Genomic DNA, 18772 nt, shown 5'->3' with positions numbered 1-18772 from the left:
AACTACAGGGAGGAGGATAGGAAGAGGCTTCCTACGACAAAATGATGAGATCTAGTATAGGCAATCTGGAGTTAAAGTGTAAAATAACTGGAATGGTAAGCAGTCATGACATATAGCATAATGCATTAGAATTGAAGACTTTAGAGGATAAACAGTTCCAAGAGATTATAAGGGTTAGGGTGTGATCATATATTCTGGTGGATGAAATTTAGAGAAACAAATCATCCTCGGTGAAAACAAGTTCAAATAAGTGTAAAGCCAGGGTATTACATAAGCTTTCAACCTGGACATCGAATTCCTTGGATGACCGCAAATCTTGAGGCAGAAAAAAAGACTGTGAGTAAATTGCTCGTCTTCAATAGAGATGGAATAATGGCCAGAATGTTGGTAGGTGAACACAGCAAGAAGAAATATAGGATTGTATTGCCAGATGGTGCTATTCTCAAAGGAGAAATCTTGTTTATTCAACTAAAGAACTTTTATTGAGCTCTCACTCTATGACAAGGGTAGGCATTTGGGATCCAAATCTGTGTAAGATGTTCACTAAACTTTGAAGATCCTAGAAGATGAGTGACCAGGCTCTATTTTTTTTTTTTTAAAGCTTATTTTGCACAAATATGGAAGAGAAAGAATTTGGATGCAGCAGCATAAAATTCCTACCTCATCTCCCAACTCCAAGTTAAAGTGTGAGAAAATAAATAATTTACACACAAAAGACAATCAGAGGAAGAAAACACACAAGAAACAAAGAACTACATTGTTCTGGAGGAAATCCAGGAATTGATCTGTGAGCAGGTGGAGAATGTAAAAGTTTCAGTAGGTGTCGCAGAGGATGCAAATGACTAACACCAGTGACCTGTGATTATAACATCTAATATATACGTGTCAACTACCATCAGCCACAATAATGTTGCATAACAAACAACCATAAATCCTTGTGACATTTGAGTGTAAAAAGTAGAGGTTCGTCTTCAAAGACTTTCCTCCCCATCTAATTAAGAATAAATAGTAACTTCTCTTAGAAGCAAAATTTATTCAAAGACCTGTGCTAACTTTCTTAAATATCTGCTAGTGGTAATAAAGAAATCAATGTACTTTACGTGCTTAGCTCCCACAATTTAGCCTACATATTTGTCCTGGCGTGCTCATCCTAGTCCAAGCAAGTATTAGGTCATAGCCTATTCCTCTTCTTTATTTGAAGGTTTATCATCATTCCACAACTTACTTCTCCTTCCTTTGTTCTCCTCTGCCTTTTTAAAAAGTTCTAAGTTGCTAGCCAGTCAGGACAAATACAGAATGTGAGGTCCCATTCCAGCCAATGGAAACCGGACACAGCAGTAGGGTGGACGCATCAGGTTATAAATGACCCTGTCTCCTTTGTTCGGTGTAATCTCGTGGCAAAACTGCTGGCAAATGTACCGTTTCTGCAGAAAGTATAAAAATGGCCTTGCTGAGAAATTAAATTTATGTTCAAGTGCTATTTCTTTATGGCACCAGGGAACAAGCATTTCAAACATGAGGATCATTTCATCAGCTCACTAATTTGCAGGGTTCAGCGGAACTGAGATAGGCTTAGCTAATGTTAGGCTCACTCATACATCTGGGAGTCAGCTGGCTGTGGCGGATCTAGAATTTTGGGGGCAGAAATGACTCGAATTACTCAGCTGTGTTCCATGCATGTCATCCTTTATCAGGATATCCTGCACATGTTCTCATGACAGGAAATCCAGAGCAAGCACGTCAAATAGCAATTTTCAAGCCTCTGCTGGTGTCAAATTTGCAAACATCACATTGGCTAAAGCAAGTTGCAAGTCCAATCCCAAAGTCAAATGCAAAGGCTGAAAGGGCATTAAAAATGGGTTATCCTATTTCTCCACATCCTCTCCAACACCTGTTGTTTCCTGACTTTTTAATGATCGCCATTCTAACTGGTGTGAGATGGTATCTCATTGTGGTTTTGATTTGCATTTCTCTGATGACCAGTGATGATGAGCATTTTTTCATGTGTCTGTTGGCTGTATGAATGTCTTCTTTTGAGAAATATCTGTTCATATCCTTTGCCCACTTTTTGATGGGGTTGTTTGTTTTTTTCTTGTCAATTTGTTTGAGTTCTTTGTAGGTTCTGGATATTAGCCCTTTGTCAGATGAGTAGATTGCAAAACTTTTCTCCCATTCTGTAGGTTGCCTGTTCACTCTGATGGTAGTTTCTTTTGCTGTGCAGAAGCTCTTTAGTTTAATTCGATCCCATTTGTCAATTTTGGCTTTTGCTGCCGTTGCTTTTGGTGTTTTAGACATGAAGTCCTTGCCCATGCCTATGTCCTGAATGGTATTACCTACGTTTTCTTCTAGGGTTTTTATGGTTTTAGGTCTAACATTTAAGTCTCTAATCCATCTTGAATTAATTTTCGTATAAGGAGTAAGGAAAGGATCCAGTTTCAGCTTTCTACTTATGGCTAGCCAATTTTCCCAGCACCATTTATTAAACAGGGAATCCTTTCCCCATTTCTTGTTTCTCTCAGGTTTGTCAAAGATCAGATGGCTGTAGATGTGTGGTATTATTTCTGAGGACTCTGTTCTGTTTCATTGGTCTATATCTCTGTTTTGGTACCAGTACCATGCTGTTTTGGTTACTGTAGCCTTGTAGTATAGTTTGAAGTCAGGTAGCGTGATGCCTCCAGCTTTGTTCTTTTGACTTAGGATTGTCTTGGAGATGCGGGCTCTTTTTTGGTTCCATATGAACTTTAAAGCAGTTTTTTCCAATTCTGTGAAGAAACTCATTGGTAGCTTGATGGGGATGGCATTGAATCTATAACTTTTACACTGTTGGTGAGATTGTAAACTAGTTCAACCATTATGGAAAACAGTATGGCGATTCCTCAAGGATCTAGAACTAGATGTACCATATGACCCAGCCATCCCATTACTGGGTATATACCCAAAGGATTATAAATCACGCTGCTATAAAGACACATGCACACGTATGTTTATTGCGGCACTATTCACAATAGCAAAGACTTGGAATCAACCCAAATGTCCATCAGTGACAGACTGGATTAAGAAAATGTGGCACATATACACCATGGAATACTATGCAGCCATCAAAAAGGACAAGTTTGTGTCCTTTGTAGGGACATGGATGCAGCTGGAAACCATCATTCTTAGCAAACTATCACAAGAACAGAAAACCAAACACCGCATGTTCTCACTCATAGATGGGAACTGAACAATGAGATCACTTGGACTCGGGAAGGGGAACATCACACACCGGGGCCTATCATGGGGAGGGGGGAGGGGGGAGGGATTGCATTGGGAGTTATACCTGATGTAAATGACGAGTTGATGGGTGCTGACGAGTTGATGGGTGCAGCACAGCAACATGGCACAAATATACATATGTAACAAACCTGCACATTATGCACATGTACCCTAGAACTTAAAGTATAATAAAAAAAAATGGGTTATCAGTTATCTTCTTGGGTTGAAGCCTGCTGTTAATAAAGTTGATTGGGCAGTTAAGTAACTTGTTCTACTGGTTCTCGCCTGCTGTGGATTCATACTGTGACCTTGGAAAGTGGTTTTCCTGCTTTGGGTCTCACTCTTCTCTGGCAATACACACACACACACACACACACACACACACACACGCAAACATACTCCATAGCAAATTTCATAAAGTTGTGTATGTGTGCGTATGTGTAATATGACTAAAATCTTGTGATCTCAGGAAGGGAGAATTAATCTAAAATTTGTCTATACAATGAAAGCATATTTATAATAGATGGAATGTAAGATATTTTAACTGGCAAGCAATAGATGGCCAAATAAATGTCCTTAGTAGTCTTAAGCACTGTTATTGAAGTTTGTGTCATTTAGAAAGAAAAAGTAATTGAGTAAATAAGTAGGTTTTGCTAGTTCCCTGTGGAGAAGTGATCTTCTAACAAATGGATCCTCTGGAAATAATAGCTATAAAGCCAAGATTAATTATTCCAAAATAACTACTTGAGTACTCTAGGGATTGAAGAGAGGCAAGAAGATCTTGGAGGAGAATCAAAACATAGAACAAGCTATTGGCATAAAATGAATTATCTGGTGTGTATGTGCTTGCATGTGTATGCATGGTTTGCCTTGAGGGTGAATGTATTCAATAAAACTCAAAAAGAAATCTGTTTGGAGGAAGCAGAGGAAGGAGCCTGAGATAAGCAAGTTGCTGGATACTTTAGAGTAGAACCCTGGGGGATAGTACCAGAGAAGGTGAATACCTAAGTATGTGTTTAAACTCAAGTTTCTGGATGAATCCTGAACCACACACACCTCATGCAACCTAAAAGCCATTTGAAGCCATTGTTTAAAAATAAAACTAAACTGAGATCTGAGCCCAGGCATGACAGTTTGCAGTTTGAGTCTAACCAAGTTAGTTGCACATTAATTAAAAAAACATCAACAGTCTTCACAATAAGAACAGAATGCTGTTTCCACATCACAGTAGGCACAATAAGGATAAAACACAAAATCACCTGACATCCCCAAATCAGGAAAATGTGATCTAGCCTCAGAGAAAACCCAGGTATTGGAATTATTACACAGGACTTTAAAGTAGCTATTGTAATTATGTTCAGTGAGTTAAAGGAAAATACATGAATAAAGAATGTAAATGTAGAAAATATCAGCAGAGAAAAATATAAAGAGAATCAAATATAAATTTATAACTGAAAAATATATCTGCAGCTTTAAAAAATTAATGGATTGACTTAATAGCAGCAAAGAAATGATAAAGGAACAAGTCAGTGAACATCAAGACAAAAATAAACAGAAATCATCTATCCCAAAGAAGATAGAGAGAAAAAATATTGAAAAAGTAAAGAAAGGTCAGAGAACTTCAGGGGAATTTCAAATGTTATAACATATGGGAAATTGGAGTCCCAAATGGAGAAGAGATATGAGGACAGAAAACATATATCTTAGAAGGAACAATGGTTAAAAACTTCCCAAATGTGGTAAAAGACATACATTCACAGATTTGAGAAGTTTGATGGACTCTTAAGAGAATAAATTTCTAAAATTCCATGTCTAGTCATATAACAGTGAAACAAAAGAGAAAGAGAAAGGAAATTGTAAAACTAACCACAAAGAAAAGATAAATTGTATTTAGGAAAATCGTGATTCAAATGCCTAAGTAGTGTTCATTGAAAACTCTGAAAGTCCAAGACTGCAATGACATAGTAAAAGTATAAAAGAAAAATAAGTCAACCTACAGTTATATATGAGATGAAAACATCCTTTAATAATGAAGTTAAAATAAAGACATTTTTAGATAATGTAAGCTAAGTGAATTTATTGCTACTATGCCATACTACAAGAAATGCTAAAGGAAGATCATCATGTTGAATAAATTGACTCTAGAGAGAAACGTGGAGCTTCACATATGAGGGAAGAGCTTTAGAAATAATAAATATGTAGATACATGTAAGTTGATATTTTCCTTGTAATTTCTTCTAATAAAATGCATAACTGTTTAAATAAAAAATCATAACATTGTCCTGTGGGATTAATTATGTATGTAAATGTAATACCTATGACAATTATCATCATAATATATTGCACAATATGCACAATAAAGTTATAATATTTGCAACACTATGTGAGACAAAGAACGAGAATATATAATCACCACAACTCATTACAAGAATATAAACAACCTAAATGCAAATCAAAACCACAATGAGATACCATCTCACACCAGTTAGAATGGCGATCATTGAAAAGTCAGGAAACAACAGGTGCTGGAGAGGATGGGGAGAAATAGGAACACTTTTACACTGTTGGTGGGATTGTAAACTAGTTCAACCATTATGGAAAACAGTATGGCGATTCCTCAAGGATCTAGAACTAGAAGTACCATATGACCCAGCCATCCCATTACTGGGTATATACCCAAAGGATTCTAAATCATGCTGCTATAAAGACACATGCACACGTATGTTTATTGCGGCACTATTCACAATAGCAAAGACTTGGAATCAACCCAAATGTCCATCAGTGACAGACTGGAAGTCTTTTTTTTATTGTGCTTTGATCTCATTACTTGTTATTGGTCTGTTCAGGTTTTATATTTCTTCCTGGTTCAATCTTGGTAGTTTCCATGAGTTTAGAATTTTTTTTTTTAATTTTCTCTAGAGTTTTCAAATTATTGTCATGTAGTTGCCCATAGTAGCCACTAATGATCCTTTGAGTTTCTGCAGTATCAACTGAATTGTCTTTTATTAAGTCTCTGATTTTATTTGGATGTTCTCTTTTTTTTGTCAGTCTTGCTACAATTTTGTCAGTTTAGTTTTCCAAAATCCTAGTTTTTGTTTCATTGATATTTTCTATTATTATCTTCATTTTTATCTCATTTATTTTTACTCTGATATTTATTATTTTTTTCTTCTATTAATTTTGGGATTAGTTTGCTCTTGCATTGCTAGTTCTTTAAGATGCATGGTTAGGTTGTTTATTCAGTTTTTCTTCTTTTTTGTTGTAGACACTTAGAGCTATAAAATTCTCTTACTGCTTTTGCTGTATGCCATAAGTTTTGGTATGCTGTGTTTCCTTTAATATTTGTTTCAATAAATCTTCCAATTTTCTTCTTTTTTAAAATTTTTTTATTATACTTTAAGATCTGGGATACATGTGCAGAACGTACAGGTTTGTTACATAGGGATACAGGTGCCATGCTTGTTTGCTGCACTCATCAACTTGTCATCTACATTAGGTATTTCTCCTAATGCTATCCCTCCCCTAGCCCCACAGGAAAATCCTATTTTGCAGTTTGCCTGATAGTACTGGTACAGGTGTTCAAGCAAGTTCAGTCATGGAAACTGTAGCAGAGACTCATAAGTTAAAATTTTAACCATGTATCAAAAGGAAAGAGAACATTCACAGCCTGATGAGATTATAGAGGTTATTGCAAAGGGCTTTGCAGAAAAGGGCTATTGAGTGTAAAGGGGCAAATGCTCCCTGCTAACATTTACAGGATCATTTGAAAATTAGGTGTGATTCTATGTTTAAAAGCATTTGTAACATGGCAGGCATGCAACTTAAAGAAGTTGGTGAATTTCAGAGCAAATCTGACTTTCTCAGAAACTCCTCCAAGAAACGGTGGTTGTTATAATAAGTTACAATAGTTGCCTTTTATTAAGCATCCACTATGTGACAGCTTATGATAGAGACTACAAGTGCTTATCCACATCTTGTATTCATCCTTTAACATGGTTATTATTTCTGTTGTGAGGAGTATTTAAATATTTTAATTATGAAGATGGTAGCTTATGCATTTATTTATTGCAATTATGCAATAAGCAAAACAATTGGCAAACACAGATAAATCACAATTCTCAGCTTTACAAAGTTGCTTCAACATTCAGCCCCTTCTTCATAGGTATCTATAATTAACAATCTGGTGTGTATTGTTTTAAAGCTTATTCTAGGCTTTTTCAGAAACAGATGTACTATAAAAATGCATTGTTTTTTAACATAAATGGGTAAGTATGAACATATTGATCTGTCACTTGTCTTAGCACTTAATAAAATGGGTGCCTTTCCATGACAGCACATATGGTATATACACTCTAAAGCATGTACGTACCATAATTAACTAAATCCTTCTCCTCCTGATAGACTAGTTGTTTCCCATTTGCTGCTATGATTAGTAGAACTAAAAACAACATATTTAAACGTGAATTATTGGACATCTATTTGTTTTTTCTCATAAGCAAAGCATATTAATGAGAAAATTTATTTTCTAAGACCTGTTCACACCCAGTCTTTTATCTGCAGAGTCACTGCAGTCCGGAAAAATTCTCACTCATTTTCCCTTCTTTGCAGCTACACACTCTCTTCCTCTGCTCCCTGGGATTCCTGGTCCATCTCAACTGCCGGTCATCAATCACCAACTCCACTCACTGGCATAGCCCCAGCCTCTCTAGAGGGGGTCCACTGTACACAGAGGTAAAAAATACAAACCTCAAGGGGCATCAGGACAGCTTTCAGCCCTGGGACTTGGCAAGTTTACAATGGATCACTAGAGTAGTCAAGAGTGTTGTGCACCCAAAATAATGCAGCAGAGCCAGCTATGCTCTTACGGATAGAAAGCAGGGGGGATTTTAAGGTAGGGTGAAATGTCACGCAGGGTGCTGATTAATTCCAGTAGAGCTGCTTACTCCAAACACTCTGTAACTTTTAACGGTAATGATGTAGAGATTTCTCAAGCTTATTCACAGAAGTTGTCCTGTACCAGTTCCATCACCACCCATATCCCTCATCATTTTTCCTTTTGGATCTTTCTCCTCGCTACACTGAACTCTGGATTCAGAACCTTGAGTGCCAGCTGGCCTTCAGCTGAATCATGGGGTTGGTTTACCTTATACTGTTTTTATGGTAGTGAATAAGTCTCATAAGATCTGATGGTTTTATAAATGGGAGTTTCCCTGCACAAGCTTTCTTGCCTGCCGCCATGTAAGATGCAACTTTGCACCTCATTCGCTTTCCACCATGATTGTGAGGCCTCCCCAGCCATGTGGAACTGTGAATCAATTAAACCTCTTTCCTTTATAAATTACACTGTCTCAGTTTTGTCTTTATTAGGACCATAAAAACAGACTTCTACAATCATATACAAAAACTAACTCAAGCTGCATTAAAGATTAAAATGTAATACTTCAAACTGCAAAAATCCTAGAAATAAACGTAGTAAGTGCCCCTCTTGTCAATGGCTTTGGCAAATAATTTTTGGCTAAGTCTTCAAAAGAATTTGCAACAAAAACAAAAATAGACAAGTAGAACCTAACTAAGCTAAAGAGCTTCTGCACAGAAAAAGAAACTGTCAATAAAGTGAACAATTTACAGAATGAGAGAAAATATTTGCAAGCTGTGCATCTGAGAAAGGTCTAATATTCAGAAACTATGAGAAACTTAAACAGATTAACAAGCAAAAAACAAATAACCCCATTAAAAATGACAGGAACAATTTTCAAAAGAAAACATGTAAGTTACAAACAAACATATAAAAAATACTCATCATCACTAATCATCATAGAAATGGAAATTAAAACAACAATGAGATACAACCATCACAAACCACTTCGGATTACTATTATTAAAAATTCAAAAATAGTGAATGCTGGTGAGGCTGCAGAGAAAATGGAATGTTTATACACTGCTGGTGGGAGTGTAAATTAGTTCAGCCACGGTGGAAAGCAGTTTGGAGATTTTTCAAAGAACAAAGAGTTGAACTACCATTCAACTCAGAAATCTCATTATTGGGTATATACCTCAAAAAATAGATTGTATCAAAAAGGAACATGCACTTGTATGTTCATTGCTGCACTATTTACAATAGCAAAGACATGGAATCAAGCTTGGTGCCCATCAATGCTAGATGGGAAAAAGAAAATCTGGTATACATATACTGTGGAATACTATGCACCCATAAAAATGAAATCATGTAATTTGCAGCAACATGGATAGAGGCGGAAACCGTAATCCTAAGCAAACTAATGCAGGAACAGCAAACCACATACCACATATTTTCACTTATAAGTGGGAGCTAAACATTGACCACATATGGACATAAACGTGTGAACAATAGACACTGGAGGAGACTAGAGGAAGAAGGGATAGAAGAGGATATGGGTTGAAAAACTACCTATTGGGTACTATGCTCGCTATCTGAGTACAGTATAACCATGTAACAATGTACGTCCTATATCTAAAATAAAAGTTGAAATTAAAAAAATACATAAAAATGTTAATATTATTTACTACACTAATTAATCCATAAAATGTTAAGAGTAATCCAGTATAAAAGGACTATCTACCATCAAACCAATAGAAATATTATTACAGTTATTACCAGTGCATAAATACACAGGTTTCACTAATGTTTAATAATATTTGATTTCAATTAGGGTCTCTTCCTTTCATCCTTCCATTTGGGCAGGCTGTTGGCTAATTGCTGCATATGCAGTGACTTGCCAGTATCCCGGAGGAGCCACATGTGCCATTTGGTGGTTGAAGTTATGCACATGTTCTCTTAGGGCAATTTTCTCTTACCAGTCTAGCGCCCCCAGAGGAAGGTCATATAGCAGTCAAACTCCGCCATTTTGCCCCTTATGGTGCATGCCTAGAATTATTTGCTCAATTTCTAGATCTTATCAGAAAGTTATTGCCCACAAGCTCAAGATGTTTCCTGCTTGTTCAGAAATTTTTCCCTCCATGGTGCCAGCCATGACCATCTATTATTCCTGAAGAAGCTGCCTGACAATTGCATGACAGTTTCCTGACTGTTGCCTGACATTCTTTGGGGCCCTATTCTGCCCTGCTCATATCTGCCTATCTACCTACTCTAACATTCCCTTCTCAAGATTTTTGAAACTCAATTATTTGGGGACATTGGATGAAGGTCAAACTTCAATAGCTGCCTCCCACTGAAAGAAGTGCTGTAGTCATCCTGTGGGTCTCAATCTCTTCCTGTCAGGACAGAATGGTTTCATGGGTTGGCAAAATTGGTATTTGACAAGATCCAGAGGAGGCAGTATAATTTTGACTGCATTTCAGTGGAGAGGTAAGTATCCTTGCATCATTAGGAGCTTGATTTAAATTTGTTGTATCCTGTAGGAGACAAATTTAACAAGTAAGTCAAAAGGCAGGGACCAAAAAAAGAAGTAGCAGTATGGAGACATCTGGTTCCAGAAAAGGGAAGAACCATGTGAAGGATGACAGAGAATATTTTACAGCGTTCCAGATGAAATATGCTGAGAGATTTCCTTTGCCAAAATCATAAAGCCTCTTAGCATGACTGTATATTCTCTTTATACCTTCCTCTACTTGCCCACTAATGTTGATATAAGTGCAACAGAATTTACTGATTACAGCAAAGACTCCACTCTGTCCTGCAAGGAGATAATCTGGAGCTAATTTGTTGTCTGTGACTACATTAGCTAGAAAATCTAGTAAAGAATTGAGTTTAGAGATTGCATTCCCAGTTCTCTGAGCCAAATATCCAATTTGTGTAGGTAAGTTCTGAAAGGTAACTTCATGATATGTGAATGTTCCCCATGGGGCAGCTAATCCTACTGCTGCCCCTAGCCCGCTAGTATAAGACCGAGAGCTCTCTCTTGTCAGTAGTTCAAAATGTTATAGGTTGTTACACCTAATCCTTGTGGCCTCAGGAGTCCTAGGCAACATTTCTTCATGTGTTAGGTGTTATTTATGCAAATAAGGAGGTTTGCAAGCGAGGAGATTGCATAAGTTCTTTGAGAACTTCCCTCATATTTCAGTATATTTTAAGTCCACATGAAAATACATAGCTGAGAGGGGTACAGGCCCATGGGGAATATTGGTGTTGAACCAAGTGTAAGAATAAGCAATGCTACTGTGAAAAATACCCCAGTATTTGGGCTGCCTTATGTTGAGGTAGCATTAGTTTGAAAGGAAAGAACACATTACTTATCTTTTCATTTGAAGAGAAATTTTAGATTCTTCAGTGGTTCGTAAGAATTCTTAGGTGTTGGTCCTGTTATTGGTTCTTTGGAACCTTCCCAAGGTTATATTTGTTAATGATGGATTCAACTAGAGATGCCAGGAACATTGATAGCTATTGGAGTAGAAAGTAAGACAGTAAAAGGGCCTTTCCATAACTGAGGTTTAGGGGATCCATCCATTTAGGTTTTAATAAGGACCTGGCTTCCTAGTGGGTAAAAGGGTTGGTTCTTATAAAGGTCTGGAGCCAATAATATTCTCTCTTTCCCTTTCTCTCTCTCTCTCTCTCTCTATATATATATATATATATAGAGAGAGAGAGAGAGAGAGTTAATCCTAGGCATGAAATTCTGTTTTGGCTTTGGATACTTTGTACCTCCCTTTTTGCTAAGAAGTTGAAGGTTTGTACTGCATATTGCTGTGTGAGCTCTATAGAGGGGGAGCAGAGGATATTAGGTCATCTACATACTGCAGGAGTTCTTATCCCTCAAGAGATATCTTGGTTACTTTTTTTTTTTTTTTTTGCCAGGGCTTTCTTAGGAGAAACTGGGCTATCAGGAGGAAGTATAAATTTACATATTGGGTAAATATTAAACAGGGACCCATTTTGGAAAGTATATTCCTACTCAAAATGGATGTGAGGCATTTACATATTGCTAGGGACTGGTAGGAGAATAGTAATTGGTCTCATAAGCAATATAAAGGGGGCGTGAATTTTTTGAGGAAAGGGATACCACTTTGCCCACATTACCAAACAGGTGTTAGAGGAAAATAGCTCAGAGAAGGAGGTTAGAACAAAGTAAGCAGCTCTTGTATTTAAAAGGAAATTAGCAGTCCTACCTGCCACTTCCAGAGTTGCCATTGGCTCTGTTCCTTTAACGAAGATGTCAGATTTGGAAGCCTGCTAAGGTGGAGGGTCCCTTCCGTTCAAGACCATTATTGGATAGGGGTTCAAGTGGTGTGTGTGTGTGTGTGGGGTGGCTCCTGGGTTAGTCCTTCTTTCAGTGGGCAAGCTCATGGCAGAGGGGGTAGGCCATGCAGGGCTTTCTCCCATTTGGTCCATTTGGACAATTCCTTCTCCAGTGGCCCTGTCTTCTGCACCAATGGCAGTTACCTGAGGGAGTTATAATATGGTTTGGATCTGTGTCCCCACCCAAATCTTATGTTCAATTATAATCATGTGTTGGATTTGGGGCCTGGTGGGAGGTGACTGGATCATGGGGGTGGTTTCTAATGGTTTAACACCATTTATCTGGGTGTTGTTCTCATGATTTTGAGTTCTCACAAGATCTGGTTGTTTAAAAGTGTGTAGCACCTCCCCCAATTTCTCTTGCTCTGGCCATGTGAAGTGTTGTCTCCTGTTTTGCTTTCCACCATGAGTAAGTTTCCTGAGGCCTCCCTAGAAGCCACTATGCTTCTTGTACAGCCTGGAGACATGTGAACCAATTAAACCTCTTTTCTTTATAAACTACCCAGCCTCATATACTTCTTTATAGCAATGTGAGAATGGACTATTACAAAGAGTATCCTTAGAGCATCCTGGAAGGGGCTGGTGGGCTTGTAAAGCAGCCAATAGTTAAGCTTGCCACCTGTCCTTGTGTTACTCCCTCTCCTTAGCCCTGTCCTCATCCTGATTTCAATTATAAAAGACTGCAGAGGCTAATTTGAGGATTTCTGGCATGGGGCACTGGGTCTTAAACATAACTTTTGTAATTTTTCCTAATGTCTAGGGTGACTTGGGTAAAGAAATGGTCCTTTAGAACTAGTTGTCACTCAGGGAATTCTGGTTTTACGTTCATATGCTTACTAAGGGTTTCCTGTGGCCTTTTAAGAAAAGGTATAGGATTTTCATTTGGCTCGCTCCTTGTTTATGGTGTGTAATTCAGTCTATAGGTTTGACCTTACCCCATTTAATTCCCTCTATCAGACACAGGATCATATTGTTCCTGGCCTATACTTCTGCTTTGTATTGTAGTCCCAATTGGAGTCCTGTTAGAGAACAGCTGTACCCCCTAGAGGTTAGTTGGCATTCACCAGGGGTAAGCCAACCCCACAGTGGATTGCTGCTTCACAGACGGTTTGCCTTTCCTCTTGCGATAGTGGTTGACCCAAGAGGATATTTATGTCCTTCCAAAATAATGTGAATGTAAGGGTTAATTTTTGGAAGCCCTCTATGAGCCTCGTGAGGTGTAATCTGAGAACTTTCTTAGGTTTTTCCTAACTTGCCAAAGGTCCTGCATGGGAAAGGGGATCTGAACCTAGGTGGGTCTGATTGGCTCACTTACTTAGTGTAATAGGTAGAGTTTGGAGGGAGAACTAAGGGACCTAGTATAGAGTAGGGTCTATTCTAAATGTCTGAGAGTGGGATAAATAGGGGGAAAACGGTAGGGTTAGCTGTTGCTCTCTCTCTTTGGACTCTGGAAAAGGAGGCTAAAGGGAGTAGGGGAGTATCCAAGGCCTCCTAATGGAGGGCCCTAGAGCCGGCAGCTAAAAATAGCTAGGATAGTGGGGTTTGCCTTACAAGCTTTACAAGGATTAGAGTCTTCTCTCCAGGCCATGATGGTTGGTAAGTACGGAATTTCTGACTATTTGCCCTAATGGCGGCAGAAAAGGTTCCACTGGAGAATAGCCTTAAAATTTGTATTTTCATTCTCTGGTCAGACATTTTCTGGTTCTGCAAAGGAAAATTAGCTTTTTATTTCATTTTAGGGTTTGGGGGTTTAATTTATATCAGTTTTTAAGGAGACATCTAAGAGGTGAGTCCTGAGGTATGGAGGCATGATTACCCATCTGTAAAAGAGAACAGAGAAGAGGATGGAAGAATAAATGTCTTTTCTTGTTTTCCTTATGCTTTAGACCAGAGTGAATATGGCATCGCTCATTCATCCTTGGGTTCCAGAATGAACCAGTGCTAACTGGGTATCTCTAACCCTGGTCTTACACTGTTCTTCCAGGACCAGCCTTCATCTCTGTCTTAATGATAAACTGTTCTGTATCTATGGCCTCTGGCTGGCCTGTACATTTGACCTCATGACCTTATGGTGACCCTCATTTGGAGCATTCCAGCAATAAAGTGGTTTTCCGTTCTTTCATATTCCCATTACCCATGTCCCTATAGGTAGGTGAGTACCTTATCCCCAACCAGCCACTGTAAGGAAACTAGTCCTTCCTTTACTCGAACATAGCAATGCAGGTCCCAGTGCATATTAGGAATGGCATGTAGATGGCCAGACGAGTAGAGGAAAACCTGTATTTTAGTCCCCTAATTTAACCCCTCATGGTTTCCTGAGCATGTAAAACAAGTGTTTAAAAAGGCAGAGGAATTCCTCCGCAACTAGTGGGAATGAAAGACAATGAGAGAAATATTTATAGGCTTTTTTGCATTCACACAAACGGCAGCTCTTAGACCCAAGAATACAGTGTCTACTGGCTTTCTCAATGGAGAAAAGGAACCATCAGATGGCCAGGGAGTTTGGGATGAGAGAACACGTAAGGTAGAGAAAAAAATTGTCCCTCTTTCCGAAGTGGGGATACCTGTAGAGGAGACGTAGGAGTCACTTTTAATGGGCCACAGACAGATGCCCTGTGGAAGCAAACAAATTGCCTCAAGAGGCACTGGAAAACCCTTGGTCTTGGAGTGTAGCACGAAATAAAAATGCATGATGGGTAACAAGGAATTGGTGGAGTTTGGGGTCCTCCAAGAGTTAACCAGAAGTTGCATAATATAAGAGTGAAAATAGAGAAGAGACTGATTTTCCCCCCAAGATGGACAGTGCAGCAAGAATGCAAGGCCATCTCAAAATCCATAAAAAGATGCAGAATAAGGTAGAAACTTACTGGGGAGAAGCCAGTGTTAGTTAAGGAAATAAAAGTCTCCAGTCATTGCATGGCCTGACCTTAAGCCCTACACCCTTGTGAGCCTCCTGTCCAGGAGGCCCACAGTGACTTAGGTCTACTTATTGTGGACTCTGAAGTCCTCATATCTCTGCATCAGGATGAACTGAGAAATCATCTGGAGGAAGAAAAGTCACAGTAATTGAGGGGAACTGTGTTCTGGAGACTGGTCAGTGAGTAAGAGAGCGAGAGAAAGAAGGCTTTACATAAGCAGAGTTGGGTGCCTCCAGCTGAAGAGGGCAAGGCACAGACATGTGGGAAGCAGGGATTTAAGTAATGGCACCAAATTTTGTTACAAGTCATGAGTCCAGGAGGCGTCCATAGTCACTTTTACTTGTATTCTTGGAAAAAAGAATTCAGCCGAGAGACATCAGTAGATTTAAGGCAGAAGCAAAAGCTTATTGAAGCGAAGTAAAGTACACGAAGAAGGGAGCAACTGGGTGACTTGAAAGATTGGAGGGCCCCACCTGATTGTCGACTCAGTGCTCTTATAAAGTTACAATTTCCTGATTCTTCTCAGTCTCCTCCCCTCTTCCTTCCACTTGAGCGGGCTATTGGCTAATCATCATATGTGCAGTGACATGCCAGAATCAGGGAGGGGCCATGTGGGCTGTTTCATAGTTGAAGGTATATGCATGCTCCTTTAGGTAATATTCCCTTACCAGTGTAGAACCCCAGAAGAAAGTCATATACTGGTCAAACTGCTATTTTTTCTTTTACTGTGCATGTCTGGACATGTCTTCAGAGGAAGGTCATATATTAATCAAACTCTGCCATTTTGCCTCTTACTGCACATACCTTGACAGGTCCCCAGAGGAAGATTATATACCAGTGAAACTCTGCCAATTTGCTACTGACAGTACATGTCGACTGTACACTCAATTTTTCAGTTCTTTTAGAATAATTGTAGCCCAAAAGCTCAAGTTGTTTCCCCCTGTTGCCAGCCGCAGCCACTTATCATTCCTGAGGAGACCCCCTGACAATTGCCTGATAGGCACCTGACAGGCAGATGACATTCTTTGGAGCCTTATCCCACCCTGCTCATTTCTGCCTATCTACATACTTTAGCAACATGCAACTTTATGGATGTTTCCCAACTAACTCAGGCAGCAGTCACAGGTTGAAAAAACTGTCAACCGAATTTCACAATATAATCTCTAGTGGAGAAGAACTCCCTTGGCCAGAACTGGAGGGTGAGTGGTAATTGTGTTGCAGCCACAAGCACAGGAGCTGGGTGCTCTGCCTGTACCAGCCAACTGGGAAGGGCATGGCCTGAAAGCCATGGTTGCTCTCTCTGCGGGGAATGTTTATGGTCCGGGGCAGTTGTGAGTTCTGAGCATAGGTGGCCTGGAACTTAGCTTACTGCCGTTAGCAAAAAACTGCAGGTGTGAGATCTGCCTTGCCAAGTGTGTGGGAACTGGATGGGGCTTACTGCCACCTGCTTCTCCCCACTCCATTCATGAACTGTTCCATGCAACAGAGGGAGCTATGCTCCTCTCCGGAACATTACCCCAGTAGGCAGACTCCACTGACTCCCACAGAGGCCATGGCTTGCTCTGCATGTGGAGAGTCAGAGTGCATACCCGCCTTACCCAGCTCACACTTGGCTTTGCCCCTCCACCCACTCTGGTAGCTTTTAACACAAGAGCCAGAAACTTTTGGGAGCTTTATGGCGCCACCTTTCACTTGAGAAACCAGAGTACCTCCCTTGGGTCACACAGGCAAGCAAAAATCTCACCACCACTACTGCAGCTGGTCCTCTATTGCAAGTGCTACCTCCTGTCTGGAGGTCAAGCAACACAGTCCATTAAGGCATCTTCTGGTAGAATAAAATTGTGCCCAGGAAGGAGAAAACAGGTGCATGACCTCAGCTATCACCATTGCCTGCTCCACCCTGGCTGACCAAGAGGTCCTGGGTCTGTCCACATGACCTATTTATCACTACTACAAACTGGCATCTGAAAAAGCCAGAACACTAAAGCTGTCTATACCTAAGAAATCTCAAAGCCTACCTCATTCCCCTTCCACCCGTATCAGAGCTGGTGCTTGTACCTGCTACTGAGAGACTTGAGGACAGATCACATCTCTGGATCCATTGCAGACATTCCCTAGCACCAGCCTGGAGTGCGGCAGCCCCACCGAGTGGCTAGACCTACAGGAGCTACAGCACTCACAGTAGTCTGGCTCTCAGGGACCCTTACTCCTATGGGAAAAGGTAGCGCGCCACATCCAGAGAACATCCCATGGGAGGAAAAACCCAGCTGGCATGTCTTGAGTGCCAGATCTTTCTGCTGGTGGGAAGTTTCTTTCAGCAGAGGCACAGTTGCAGTGCTGGGCTCGGGAGGGAGAGTCTGCAGTTCTGCTACAACACTCAGGCAGCCCTGGTGCTCATTAAGGGTCTTGGAGAATTACCTGCTTTTCCCTTTTGCCCACCACTGAAGACACCTCTGAGGCTTTTCCCACAGGAGCTCAGGGTGGGTGCACCTCTAGGCAGCCTTTCGGGAACACTTCGTGGTGACTGCACCCCCAGGAGAAGCACCCTCTAGCTACAGGTTTGAATCAGAGGTAGAGTCACGAGTTCTTTTTACTTGGAACATCAGTCTTCCTGCAGATGAAAAGAGGTGCCTGTCTGATCTGGAGATCCATAAAACTGGGTCAAGAATGTGTTTGGGTGAGGTGGATCTGGCCCTCCCTCTAATCAGATCTCAGTGTGTTTCCTTGAGGGCTTCCTTAGCCACCACTGTCAAGGCTGGGACCTCTGCCCACCAATGAGTATTGCATTTATGCACTTGCTTTAGCCACAACTGTTTTACATCTGTGGATACCTCGCCTGTCGGCATGAAACCTGAACCATTCAACCCAGTAAATAAAATACTGGGGAGAAATGAATAAATAAAAAATGCATACAATGGGGGAATGAGATAAACTTCAAGAGACTTCTGTCATTCCAACCCTACAGGAGATAGTGAACTTTCTCACACACTGAGTACATTGCTACAACAACCAGCATCTAAGAATGCCACCATACAAGGACTCTATAACCAAGGATCCCATACGGAGCCTTCACCCCTGAAAACATGAAGAGCCAAATTAGGCTTCAATAAACTACAATATTAAAGTCACATCCTTTTTTTTTTTTTTTTTTTGAGACGGAGTCTCGCTCTGTCCCCCAAGCTGGAGTGCAGTGGCGGGATTTCACCGTGGTATCGATCTCCTGACCTTGTGATCTGCCCGCCTCGGCCTCCCAAAGTGCTGGGATTACAGGCGTGAGCCACCGCGCCCGGCCCTAAAGTCACATCCTTAAGAGTGAAAATAAATGTAAAGAAACATAATCAAATAAAAAATAAATTCAAGAATAATT

The sequence above is a fragment of the Macaca thibetana genome, chromosome X (assembly GCF_024542745.1).
Source record: "Macaca thibetana thibetana isolate TM-01 chromosome X, ASM2454274v1, whole genome shotgun sequence".
Taxonomy (NCBI): Eukaryota; Metazoa; Chordata; class Mammalia; order Primates; family Cercopithecidae; genus Macaca; species Macaca thibetana.
This window is presented reverse-complemented; position numbering follows the sequence as displayed.